Source organism: Callithrix jacchus, chromosome 2 (assembly GCF_049354715.1).
Source record: "Callithrix jacchus isolate 240 chromosome 2, calJac240_pri, whole genome shotgun sequence".
NCBI classification, from domain to species: Eukaryota; Metazoa; Chordata; class Mammalia; order Primates; family Cebidae; genus Callithrix; species Callithrix jacchus.
Genome location: NC_133503.1, coordinates 85,822,325 through 85,836,001, shown reverse-complemented (window position 1 = coordinate 85,836,001; position 13,677 = coordinate 85,822,325). Strand labels below are relative to the sequence as shown.

At 38.7% G+C, this 13,677-nt stretch overlaps 1 protein-coding gene across 17 annotated transcripts in view; it reads left to right on the top strand.

Annotated features, from left to right (window-relative positions):
• Nucleotides 1-1,352: 1,352 nt before the first annotated feature.
• Nucleotides 1,353-13,677, top strand: part of CSNK1G3 (casein kinase 1 gamma 3) — a 103,672-nt gene continuing 91,347 nt past the window's right edge. For all 17 annotated transcript variants that reach the window (XM_078364993.1, XM_078364991.1, XM_078364990.1 and 14 more), the window contains exon 1: nucleotides 1,353-1,758. The gene's annotated coding sequence lies outside the window, so the exon portion shown is untranslated. The remainder of the gene's footprint in view (nucleotides 1,759-13,677) is intronic.

Genomic DNA, 13,677 nt, shown 5'->3' with positions numbered 1-13,677 from the left:
TGAGCATGCATACATCTTAGCTGCTTTTGAGTTCCCTACAGAATGATGGTGTGGTAAACATGAAACAGAGCTCTTATCACTCCCCTTCCAAGACTGGTGATGCTAGTCACTTCTTAACTTCCCAGTTTGAGGAAGAAAGTGAGAAGAGAGATTAAAAAAAAAGGCACTGTTGTATTACAAACCAAAATCAAACACAGATTTCCATACTAACTACCCCTCCGAAGGTAACCCATTAGCTACACCATCTATCTAGCAAAGTAGGGAGGAAAGTGAGCAAGGAGTGCATTTGTCTCATTAGTCTTTTCATTTGGAGAGGCAGACAGACAGAGAGATAAGTCTCAAATTTCTTGATACCAGTCAAGAATATAAATGTGTTTGATAAAATTAACATTTAAAAAACATGGCACCAGGCAATGATTCTTCTTCCTGCACACCTTAATGCCTAACTTCTGAAAGGACTTGAGACATAAGAATAACAATTAAAAAATATATATACTTCCAGAGTCCTCTACAATGCCTTCGTGGTGGATCAATTTCCATAGAAGTCTACCAAAATCTTATCTCCATCCCAGGGAACCAACTGCAAGAGAGATAATGAGAGGAATGCAATCTTCTAATCTTTCTATGTAGGCAGAGTAGACTTAAGTGCGAGTCAGAAAACACCGATTCCAGTTTGTGCGCTACAACTTGATGACTTGGGTGATGTTTAGCTTCTCAGAACTTTGGGAGGCGAATTTGAAAAAGATAATACCACACTATACAGTTTAGAGGATTACCTCAGCTAACAAACAGCAAATGAGATGCAAATGTGAGCCATAATTCATATTTCTAAGCAGTTGAGCAGTTGGAGCCCTGATACAGCACTGGGGTTACAAAGAAGTGGGGGAAATGTCAACCCAGTGTTGTCATACTCCTAGGCTGGGCTCTAAGATTTTTTGGAACCTGGAGGGCTGTACTGAGCACAACAGGGAAAGCCTCAGCACCCTGATTTGGCACAATGGCACCCTTAAGGCTCTTCGCTCACTCAATTCTTAATAGCTCTCTGAAAACAAGGGGGTGTTTCTTCCAGTTCTATGCGTAGACTTTGCTATGTATGCCTCTCCGCCCACTGCCTCATCCAGAGAAACACTCGTATCCACAATCGCTCCTCGCTTTCCCTCACTTACGACTCCAGCGAGGCGGAGAGAGGGCGTGGCTTAGGCTTTATAGACTTTGCCAGCCAATCACCGCACCGTCTCCTTTCCGGTCAGCGATCCGACCAATCCGAGAAGGCTGGTGCAATCTTCGGCTCTACTCGGCTCTTTTCGCTGATGCGGGTAGCTAGGGGGCCGCCGCCGCTAGAGAGACGCTTTCCTTTTTAATTTTTTTTCTCTGTGTTCACTTCCGGGTCCGGCGTCGATCCGGATGCCCGAGGCAGAAGGATGTTTGACCTCCGGATAAACGAGGCTCCACTGTGCATTCATTCCCGGCTGCATCGGTGGCGACAGCAGCGGCTCGGGCGGCGACTCTCCGGCCAGCGGCGGCGGTAGGAGGCACCGGCGGCAGTGTAGGGACCGAATCCGAGCAGCGCTGCGACCTCCCTCTCTCGCTCCTTCCCCCCAACCTCGCTTGCTCTCTCCTTGCGTGGTTCTCTTTCCTCCTCCGGCCGCCGACGGGTGTGATGTGCCACCGCCGCTGCCCCCGCCAGCGCTGACTGACTGACTGGGGGCGCCGCCCGCGCCCAGGACCGACCCCGCTGCTCACCGCCGCGCCTCTGAGGTAAAGCCCCCTGCGCGTCAGTGCTCGGCCGCCAGCCCCGGCCCCGCGGCAGCCTAGGCGCTGCCGCGGCACCCTTCCTCCCGGGTGGGGCTGGGGTCCCGGGCGGGGTGGGGTGGTGTGGGGTGCGGCGAGGGCGGCGCAGCAGGCGCGGGTGTCGGGGGAGGGGTAGGCGAGGAGCCGGGTGGGCGAGGACCCGGGTGGGCGGCTCGGAGGCGTGGGCCGGAGGGGGCCGCGGTTGGAGGCTGAGGGCGCGGAGGGCTAGGGGCAGCGGGGGCCCGCGGGTGGCGGGCCGGGCTGGGTGCAAAAGTTGCCGGAGTGGTGTGGCGCGAGTGCGGCGGTGAGGGAGGTGGGCCAGCTGGGCCGGCGGGGGCTTCCTCAGGACGGATTGGGAGGTGGGAATGGTCGCCCACGGAGCTCTTTGACTGTATCGAGACAATTACCTTCGGGGTAGGGGGTTCGGGGAAGAAGGAGGCATGGGAGGAGGCGACGGGGCCAGCCTTCAGTTCAGGGATAAACTTCCCGTTGGAGTGTTTGTTTTAAAGGATTGGGTGGTGGGGGGACTCAGGTGTTTACCTGTTTCTTAGAGCTTTGACTCAGCTCAAAACTTAACCAAGACATTAGTCAAAGGTAACAAAATTACTCTGATGGTTATTCTCATGGTGCCGGTTTGTTTGTTTATCCCACATGCAGGGGAAGTGACACTGAGAAGCGTCAGGTCTCTTGGTCCACAGCCTCCACATTTCTTTTCAGCAGGATGAGGAGGGAGATGTGTGTCTGCCCGTGGGGTGGGGGTAGTTAGGCCTGTGTCATGGTCATTCCCCTTCTCCCACCTCATGTTTTAGGGAGGGAAGGTTCAAGTGGGGGAGAGAGAGTGCCTGTGTGTGAGAGAGAGCTACTGTTGATATACTGTGTGAATTAGTTTTCAGTCTTTTGTGTAAAGTATCCAGGCAGGTCAGTGGGCCCTTTTAAACCTTCTGTTAGAACATCTACTTTAAGTTAGAGAATTAAAAACGTACTTATTGTTAATGATTTAATAAAATAAGTCGTTATTTATTTTACTTTTTGCAATTACTTCTTCTGATTCAAATGACATTTGCCGACAGTTATAAAAGATGGTGAACTACATCTAAGATGGGATATAACATTAAAACTATATACTTTTAAAAGGTCTGTGTGTTTCTTTGAAGAATATTGGCTTTCCTCATAAATTTGAAAGAAAAATATTACAGAAATTGTGAGAATAATGTGGAATTAGAAAGATGTGAAACTAGTTTAAGAAAACATTTTTCACCAAAAAAATCAGATCTGGTTTGTGACATTCTTAATAACTTTCTTTTTTGCTTTTTCTTTTTCTTTTGAGTTGTACTTAGTGTATTTTATAATTATTTACAAACTTTGCTCCAGTTATATCTTAAGATAAATTATCTTCTTATTTTGTATACGTTCACCTTTATATTTGCACAAAAGATAAAAATTACATTTATGGACATTGGATGAAAGATGTTATCACATACATTGTATGACTTTGACATACATTCTTAGCAGAATGTGCAGACACTTCTGCTTTGTGTGACCTTGCATTTCTGAATATGCATTAGATAGAAGTAGTTATTAGAATGGGGGTCAGAAAGGTTAATTTTAATATTGATATGAATGACTTTTTTTTGGGGATCTTGAGAAACGATTATCTTTACTGATGATTTATTGTAGTCATCCATCCCCTTCTGCCATTCATCAGCTTAAACATTAATGCGTTATGTAATTATTGACATTTTCACCATTAGATTTGCAAGCATTTACAATATATTAACAAAATCTTCAATACATGAAAGACATTTATTACTTCCTTGAAAATAAAGGACTGGGTTTTGTGGAAACAAGGAATAGTTTAATTCAACTAGGCCCTTTGCTCTGTGTAAGGATGGAACAGTGAGTACAATATGAAGATGAATGAGACTCAGTACTACCTTCAAGGGAGAAGCAGACATACACAGAAGTAATTCAGAGATTCCCGTGTGTTTTATTGGAGGTGCATTGGAAGCATGGGGTGTGTATGTGAGTTACTAAGTTTTGACTGGGAAATTTTGAATGAATGTAGAGCTGGTAACACTCCATCTGGGCCCTAACATATTTTAATTGGCAAAATGGGGGCTGAGGGGGTGGTGGGGGGAGTAGTTTTCCCGGTAAAGGGAACAGCCTGAGCAAAGGCCTATGATTGTGTTATAGGGCTTGTTGAACTGGAGATAAGGCTGTTGTGCCAGGAGGTCTTTGTGGGAGAAGCTATGAAAGTAGGTGGAGATCAGGCCATGAAAGTCCAGAATGCCGTGTATTTAAAGATGAGTCGGCCGGGCGCGGTGGCTCACGCCTGTAATCCCAGTACTTTGGGAGGCCGAGGCGGGTGGATCACGAGGTCAAGAGATCGAGACCATCCTGGTCGAAATGGTGAAACCTCGTCTCTACTAAAGATACAAAAAATTAGCTGGGCATGGTGGTGCGTGCCTGTAATCCAAACGTACAGACCCCATGCTGTACAGTAGGTAGGCAAATAAGGATAGTAAGTTTAAGGAAACAAATTATAACAAAATAGTTAATTTGCTATCATTGGCACTACTGAAGGAAAGCAGGAAAGTATATAATCCAAAACAATCTATACATGGTTTTGTTATATTTCTTTATTTGCATTTGAATGTAAATGTAATGGGTGTGTCTAGTAATCTAGTAATTGATTTTGCTTGAAATCAATCCAGACTCTAAAAATGTGACTCGGGAAGAAATGAGAAGCTCTCCCTTTATCTCTCTGTGTCTCCTGTGATCCATCCTGTAATTCACTCCATGCTCGGAGTAGACTTATTCTGATATAGTTTATTGGTTCAGATATTTTTTGGAATTGGACAAGCAGTAGTTTTGTTCCAAAGGGCTTCCCAAAAGGATGTATCAAACTAAATAGAAGGAATGCTGAAGTATTAAATAACAAAACAAAATATAGGTCATTGAGTAGTTGTATTATTAATAGTGAGATTTGCTATGGTGAAATGAAATTTAAAGAATGTATATTTTCACAGAAAGTGGTTTTAATGAAGTAATAATGAAAGAATCTGTACATGGAGAAAATTGGCAATAACAGAGGGCTGATAAGATGAGACACTTCACAGTTTCAGATAAATGTATGTGAGGTTTTTAAATCATCTTAAATATTAGACGACCCTAAAACAATGTAATCCCACACTTAATCGTTGTCAAAGGAGTGCTTGAAATTAAGTATCAGTTTATAAGTGCGTGTAAAATCATGTTATAGGGAAAATTGTTTGAAGTTTTCTTTTCTTCTAATTATTCCCTTCTCAGCTTCTCTAATTATTCCCCTCTTAGTATTCAAAAAGGACTTCTTTGTTCTTTTTTTTTTGAGATGGAGTTTCGCTCTTGTTACCCAGGCTGGAGTGCAATGGCATGATCTCGGCTCACTGCAACCTCCGCCTCCTGGGTTCAAGCAATTCTCCTGCCTCAGCCTCCCGAGTACCTGGGACTACAGGCGCGCGCCACCATGCCCTGCTAATTTTTGTATTTTTAGTAGAGACGGGGTTTCACTATGTTGACCAGGATGGTCTCGATCTCTTGACCTCGTGATCCACTTGCCTCGGCCTCCCAAAGTGCTGGGATTATAGGCGTGAGCCACCGCACCTGGCCCAAAAGGACTTGTAACTGAATTTGTGTTCCCTTCAACCTCCCAGTAACAACAACAATACCTCTTATAATTAAGTGCCTACTCTGTATAGAGGCCATAAATGATACTATTAAGACAACTCTATGAGTTAGGTGGTGTAACCTCCATTTTTGAGAGCAGGAAGCAGTCTTCTAGACTTTAAGTAACCTGTTGAAGATAGATACATCTTGGAAGTAGCAGAGTGCATATTTGAATCGGTTTTTTTTTTTCTGGCTTCAAAGTCTTAAGCCATCAGTAATCTATTTTTTTCTAATCTTCCATCTTCATCTTTTTTTTTGGTCTTTTCTCAAGCATTTGGCAATTAGTGCTATTAATTCACAGAATGTGTGTGAGTGTTGGTTCTTTATGATGTAATTTCTTCAAAGTGGTGGTTTTGAGATACCTGTCTTTAATCGTGGGATTCTGTAGGTGCAGACAGTATGGTTCTGGTAACAAGGTGCCTCATCTATTAATGTGAAGTGATTTTCAAGGATGTCTGAACTGCTCAGGAAATGTGGAATGAGACATAAATGTAGAAATATGTAACTTTTAGCAACATAGTAGAGGATGCTGTTGACATTTTTTCTTTCTTTTTTTTTAAGCTCTCTCTGAAAGCTGAGATTTAGCAACTATAAATGTTTGAGCTTTCCTTCTATTATGAAACCTAAAGAAAGTGTGTATTGATTTGTTCTTAGACCATAGTGATTGGTTATATTCTCTCCTGCCACACTTCGTGCTTATTATCCTAGTTATAGGAAATAATTCTTAACAATGAATTGAAGTGTTTATGTATTGGAGAGATAAGATGTACTTTTTTGGTTATAGGTATAATTTATTGAAAATTATGGGTAAGTTATGTCCACATGGTTAAATCATGTCCACATTTTTTATAACTTTCAATAGAGTGAGATACAGTCTCATGATACTCTTTTTCTTAAATACAAAGTTTAATGTTTTTTTCTCAAGGGTAGTAATGTGAGGTTGAAACTGTATTCACATTTATTACATTTATTTAGATGACTTTATGTTACCTGGATGTACTTTCTTTAGCTGATAGCTGCATTTGGAAAACAAGGAAAGAGAGTTACCCTGTTACTCTGCCATTATGTTCTTCATCAAAATGGAGGAAATTCATATAAAGTGCCAAGAACTGTGTGATGCTGCCACATAGTAGGCACTGTATAAATCTTCTGTCCTTTATTTCAGAAGTTGCTGATTGAATTTTAGAGGGTTGATTGGTGGAGACAAGCAAAGACTCTTGGGAGCATCCTGTTACAGGAGAATCTCTCTTAACTGACCTCTGCTTAACCCACTCATGAGATTAAATAATGGTCTTCATGCTCTCTGTAGAATTTGCTGACTGATGCTAATGCTACACTGAGTGACAGTAGATGACTATTTAGTTTGATCTTGAAATTTTATTCCCTCCAGTTACTCTGTACTTACCAAGAAACATTCGTGTTTGTACCCAACACACTGTTATGTCACTTGATGTTGTAATCACATAATTAATGAATTATTATTCAGTGAACTTTGAAGATAAAAAGGTGTTTATATGAGAACCAGTTGGCTGCTTCAAGATCGAGTAGCCAAAATGAATTATCGTTGCAACAGATGAGGGTGAAATAATCTTAAATGTTTAGAAAAAAAAAAAACAACCTAAAAATCTAAAAAAAATCTGCAATAGGTTTATTTTTCACAAGTTTGTAAAATGTCTTTCTGTGTTTAAGAAACAGAAACTGGAAATCACAGGTGTTATTTTATGGGTTTTTGCAAGAAAAATGAAATAGAACTTTCATCGATAGACCCATACTTGAAGAAGTGGCCTTGGCTCCATGCTATAAGATTGTCTTATGAATGCACATTTTTGTTTTAGTTGTCGTAAAATGTATAGAGTTTGTAGATGTTGAGAAATTATTTCCTTTTTAGGCTAACTTAAGAACCATTGATTAATTGTAATATATTAAAGAAGTTGTCTGCTTCTAAAATAAAATCTTTCCTAGTTTAGTGCCTAGAGATTTATTTAATAGCATCCTTTTTAAGAAAGAAAAGATTCTGATATTCCCAGAGATTCATTTCTCAGAGTGAATTGTTTAATTATCTAGTTAGGTGATCAATCTATGGTTCTCACATAATTTCCCAATAAGGTCCCTATCCTGATTTCATAAGCTACCTTTCAGCTTTTAGGTACTGTCAGGGTTGAAGGGGTAAGCCTTCTTGTAGTTCCAACATCTCCTCAATCCAACTGGGAATGCTGGGATAGAGGAGTCCCTACTGCTGGGGTAGAGGAGATTGTTCTTTAGAAGAGGAAATTTGACATCCTTGATATATACCAGGAGCACTTGAACCTCCTGTCTCTCCTAGCTCAGTCCAAGTGGAAGGGAGAACTCAGCACAGTCCAAGTGGAAGGGAGAACTTTCAGTTTGAAGGAGGAGGAAGTCCAGGTTGGAGAAGGAGAGGTATATGTGGTATGCTGTTTATTTTGGTGTAACCACATTGCTTGCTGAATTACAGTAGATGCTGAAATGGCACATTGAAGTATGAAGGTGTAGGGTGGGTGGCTCCAAGCTAGTTCTTCAGAGCTCTGATCTGCCTCTTTGTGATTTTCTTGGCTCTGCATCCTTTGTGTGTTGGAGTCATCCTAAGGCCAGCTGCAAGAGCAAATCTAGGTATGCATTGGCCAGAGGAAGGAGTGGATCTCTCTCTGTTTCTGTCTCTGTCTCTGGAAAAGCAAATACATCTTTTGCATAAGCCTACCTACCACTTTTCTCTTCACATGTTATTGGCCAGAATTAGGTCACATGCATTTCCTAACTAGTTATCACAAGGGAAGTAAGGTTATCATGGTTGGTTTCTACTAATCAGGAGATACCTTCTGCAATTGGTGTTGGAATCACATTTTCTGAGTTAGATAGAGGAGGAAGGATATTTTTAAAAAATTGTGGGAAGGAAGAATTTGGGTGATGTTGGATGTTAGAGAGATGATCAGTTGTGACCACTATATCTACCGTTTTGAGAATGAAAATAAATAATGTGTATGAATGTACTTTGAACTTTAAAGTATTGTACAAATGTAACGGATGAAAGATTCGAAAGCTGCTTCTGTGTTGCCCTCTTTAATACGGTCAGGTCTGAATTTTTTTTCTTTATTATTATTTTTAGACAGAGTCTCACTCCGTTGCCCAGGCTGGAGTGCAGTGGTGCAATCTCAGCTCACTGGAACCTTTAATTCCCAGATTCAAGTGATTCTCATGCTTCAGCTTCCTGAGTAGCTGGGATTACAGGTGCATGCCACCATACCCAGCTAATTTTTTTACTTTTAGTGAAGATGGGGTTTTACCATGCCAGCTAGGCTTGTCTCAAACTCCTGTCTGCAAGTGATCTGCCTTGGCCTCCCAAAGTGTTGGGATTACAGGCATGAACCACCATGCCTGGCAAGTTACTTTTTTTTTTGAGACAAGAGTTTCACTCTTGTCACCCAGGCTGGAGTGCAATGGCATGATCTCAGCTCATTGTAACCCCTGCCTCTTGGGTTCAGATGATTCTCCTGCCTCGTTGGGAGTATGGGTACTCACCACCTCACCCAGCTAATTTTTGTATTTTAGTAGAGACAGGGTTTTGCCATGTTGGCCAGGGTGGTCTCGAACTCCTGACCATAGGTGATCTGCCCACCTCGGACTCCCAAAGTTCTGGATTATAGGCATGAGCCACTGTGTCTGGCCGAGTCTGAATATTTTGTGAGCTAAAAACAGTACTTTATTTTGTTATTGGCTAACTTTGAGTCAATAAAATAGGTGATCTATGTTAAAAGATTATAATTTTTTTTCCGTGAAGCTCATAAAGCTATCTAATTTTAAATTAAAAATTTATTTCTATAAACTTGTTTAAATTTTTTTTTCTGCATTGTTGCCTTTCCTCACTGTGAAGTTGCCTGTACCTTTGATTTCATCAATTACTTTGCTTCTCATATCTAGGGGAGAATAAGTGCATTGAGAAAATGGGAGTTTGTTGGTCAGAGGTTTTATTTTGAATCCTGGAATCTCAGTGAAATAGGAGGAAAGGATGGTTTTTCACATATTTTGAGAGCAGCAAAGATGGTAGGGGAATGGGGAGGAAGGGAAGAACCATAGAATTTTAGAATTAAAATGAATCATAGGAAGATTGAAATGCTCAAGTCACACACCTGATTAGTAGAACTCTCATATCCTAATTACTAGTGTACTGCTCTTTCTGAATAAGAATTAGGAGGCCATAATAATCTTGTCTACTTTGCAGGACCATGGGCTACCACTGTAAATCAGTCAGCTAATCATCTTTAGTACAGATACCTGTGTTCTTAGGCTTTGGAAAAAGTGTAGCCAGAGGTTTTTAAAATAAGCAAACTGACAAAATTTTTCAACTTACCTCAAGCAGTCAACAGTAATGACAATACCACATAGAAAGACAGACAGACAGACACACACACACACACACACACGCAATAATCTTAAACCTAGCTTTCTTAAGTGAAAATGCAGAAGCAGACTGAGTGAGTGTTTGGGACAATGTATTATTTTATTTTCAAGAAAATGATGTTAAACATTTCTTTACCTTCAATATATGTAAATGAAAGGAATATATATGTGCATATATACTATACATGTATTCATAGATACATATATGTGTAGGTTTTAAGTATATGGAGTAAATCCATTTTCTGAAAGAGTATTTATGTTAATGACAGTTGTTTATAAATGGTGAGATTTAGGATGATTTTTGTTTTTATGCTACATATACTTCTCTATAGTGTTTGGGTTTTCAGCTATCACTGTGCATTATTTCTACCATCAGAAAAAAACAGTAATTTTTTTTTTTTGAGGAGAGTAGAATCTTGGGGTGGGAGGTATTTTCTACCAGCTTAGATTTTAATACATAACTTTGCATTCTTTGTATATTACCTTAAATAAAGTGTGCCTCAAATGTATCGACACTTTGCAGTTTTCTTTATGTTTAAAATTGGATTTATTAAAATTATTTATCTTAAAGTTTTAAGTTGAAATTGGCCACATATCTTTTGGTACAAATTATAAAATTAGTGAACTTCTGAATATTCTGAAATTATTGTGTTTATTTTTAAAATTTGTTTGGTTTGACTTCAGGTGGGATACTGAAGTCATAGGCAGTGTATTAGACTGTGACGTATTAGAGTTAAAATTATATTCAGAATTTCCTTTAGTAAATAGGGAAGTGAAAATGTTTTTTTTTCCTTTACACCCAGTCCGTGTCATGTTTATTTTCTATTTCTGTGAAATACTTATTGTATATTCTAGCAATGAATACTTTCAAGTGGCAGGCAAATATATTAAGTAATATAATCAGCACAGAAGAGAGAAAATCCATGATATTCTATAAGTCTTAGGGTGTGCAAATTTATGACTACAGGACCTTTTAATAAAATTCTAATTTGGACTATAAAAATAGTCTAGTATTATTTTGGAGATGAAACTAATAGGTTTCAGTTGTAGATGACATTGAAAAAAGTATTTATAGATGCATATTTTAAATAAAGCATTATTTTCTTTTCTACGTTTGTTTTAGGGAATTTGACAGCAGTCTGACTCTCCACACTCCAAAAATGTAAATCTTTAAATCTTAAAGATGTAGAATCTTGTGATGTCAGTTTTCATTAAAAAAAATGGGTAGTTACTGAGTACTTTAACTGTCGTATGAGGATCAGGATATATTGTAGCTAATGTGTCTTTATATAATTGAGATTCTGGTAATGTTTGTAGTTAATAAAGTATCAAAATATAATCACCTCCTTAAGATAATTGTTTTGAGTATTTTCTGATAGCTCTTGAAAGTTGATAACTGTAATGTGTGTTTGCTTATTGTATGCTTTGCTGTTTACCTCAATACCCTGACAATGAAGGTAGTTTGTTGAAGGCGGAAAGAGAAATCCTGAGCATTTGGAAATGAGAATATTCAATAAGCTAAAATTAATTTTACTATACATGTTTAAAAATTTCCAGTTGAAAATTAGTAATTTTTCTGTGGTGACAGAGTAAATGAAAGAATAAAATGGAAAATTTTAAAGATAATTCCTGCAGTCCTTGCTATGGGCTGGGAATGCTGACACTTAACTAAACATATGAGAGGAGAGAAGTTGAGAAAACAGTTTTACTAGTGGTTCTCCACCTAACTTCATATTAGAATTTTCTTGGGAGCTTAAGAAAAGAAGATGGATGTTGGGATCCTGCCCATGCTAATTTATATTTGATAAATAATCAGTAGGGCTTGGAAAGGGCCAGGGCATTGATATATATTAGGATTTCTACAGATGATTCCAGTGTGCTACAGGGTTGAAAATAACTAGTTTCTTCTTCCTTTTATATTCTCCTAGCCCTTTAAAAAAATGACTTCTTTTATTTTCCAACTGTCTTTTTAAAATTTGGTGTGGAGGTATGATAACACAGAAAAAATGCAAAGATAACACAGAAAGAATGCAAAGAAAATATTAGCAAGAGGATCAAGTTAAAGTAGTGGCTTCTCTTCATAGCTTCATACAGTTAGTTGCTCCTCAGTATTGGTTCCAGGACCCCTCAAAGCTACCAAAATCCAAGGATGTGCTCAAGTCCCTCATATGAAATGGCCCAATATTTGCCTATAACCTTTGCCATCTTCCCCTATACTTTGGATCATTTCTAGATTACTTATAATACCTATACAATGTAAATGCTATATAAATAGTTGTTATGAAGTATTCTTTAAAGAATAATGGTTAAAAAAAAAAGTCTGTACATGTTTGGTACAGATGCTTTTTTTCCTTAATATTTCAATCTGCGGTTGGTTGAATGAATCCATGGATGCAGAACCCATAGATAATGAGGGTGAATTGTACTTAGCATCCTTAGTAAGGCCACTGTATTAATTGCTCATTAGCAGTATTTGGTAAGTATAACCCCAAAGGTTAGAGAAGTTCTAAAGCTTGGAAAGTTTGTTACAGGGAAATTTATCAAAAATAAATTAAGGCATCAATTCAGTTATTTCTGGAAATCCTAGGAGACCTAAGTGATATCTTTAAAGTTATTATAAATTATAAGAGGGCAAGAAGTGTTACTAATAAGAAGTTACTCATTTTAGGTTATATTGATCATATTTACAATATCATTGGGTTGTATTTTTTATGGGCCATCAGGATAGAAGGGACCTGAAAGATTATTTAGTATAAGTGCACTTCTGCTTTATTCTTTTTTATGCCACTGTTGATGAGGAACGGTCTCTGTTTGTCCCCCCGAGTAGAAATATTTTACCTTAGTTATAGTATATCATGTTTATTGCATATAGTTTATATTGCATATAGTCTGCAAATATATACACATAAATATACTATGATAATAGGGTTTCATAGGATTATTGTATCTTGATATTTAAGACAAAATTGGGGTCCTTTTCGTGATTGATTTGATGTTGCTTCCTGGGTCAGGAACACCCTCAGCAGTTACAGTGTTTTTTTTTCTGTGACAAAATGAGACAAAGCCATTTTAGGATGAGTTCAATATATTCAATTCAATGAACATTTTTTGTGTGGTGGCAAAATTGGATTTGGCAGTTCTATAAATTGCAAGGGTTAGATTTCTGAGAACGGCTCTGATAAGAGAATGTGGTACAGAAATTTAGCACTGGTTAGGGTTTAGAGGACATGTGTGAACCATTAGGAGACTTTTGGAATTATTCTTGATTCAGCAAAATACCACAATAAAATTAATACATAATAAAGAGTAATGAGTACTATTCTGTAGGACCATAATTCCTTTTCAATAGCTCTAATATCCACAACACTCTGGAAACCAAAATTTTTTCTGTATGTTTGGCACAAACTGATTTTTTTTCACAAAATATGTTCCTAGCTATTCTCTTTATTTCATATATTTAAAGGTTTCATTGTGGAAATAGCAAATGTTTGATTATAGTGTGCTATCCCAGCCTTCTCTAGAGGTTTTGTTAAATATATAGTGTATACACACTATATCACCTGTCAAAAATCTCCAGGCATTCTGAATTCTAAGACATATTTAACTGCCTGAATATTGGAACTATGGACCTGAATCAACCCCTTAATAGAACTTGTCCATATTATACTTCTCTGAGGTGGAGTTTCAGTAAGATGCTAGTAAATTTCTTTTGCTTTTTTTCTTGTAAATATAAAAATGCAAAGTGGCATTTTATATGAATCTGTGTTC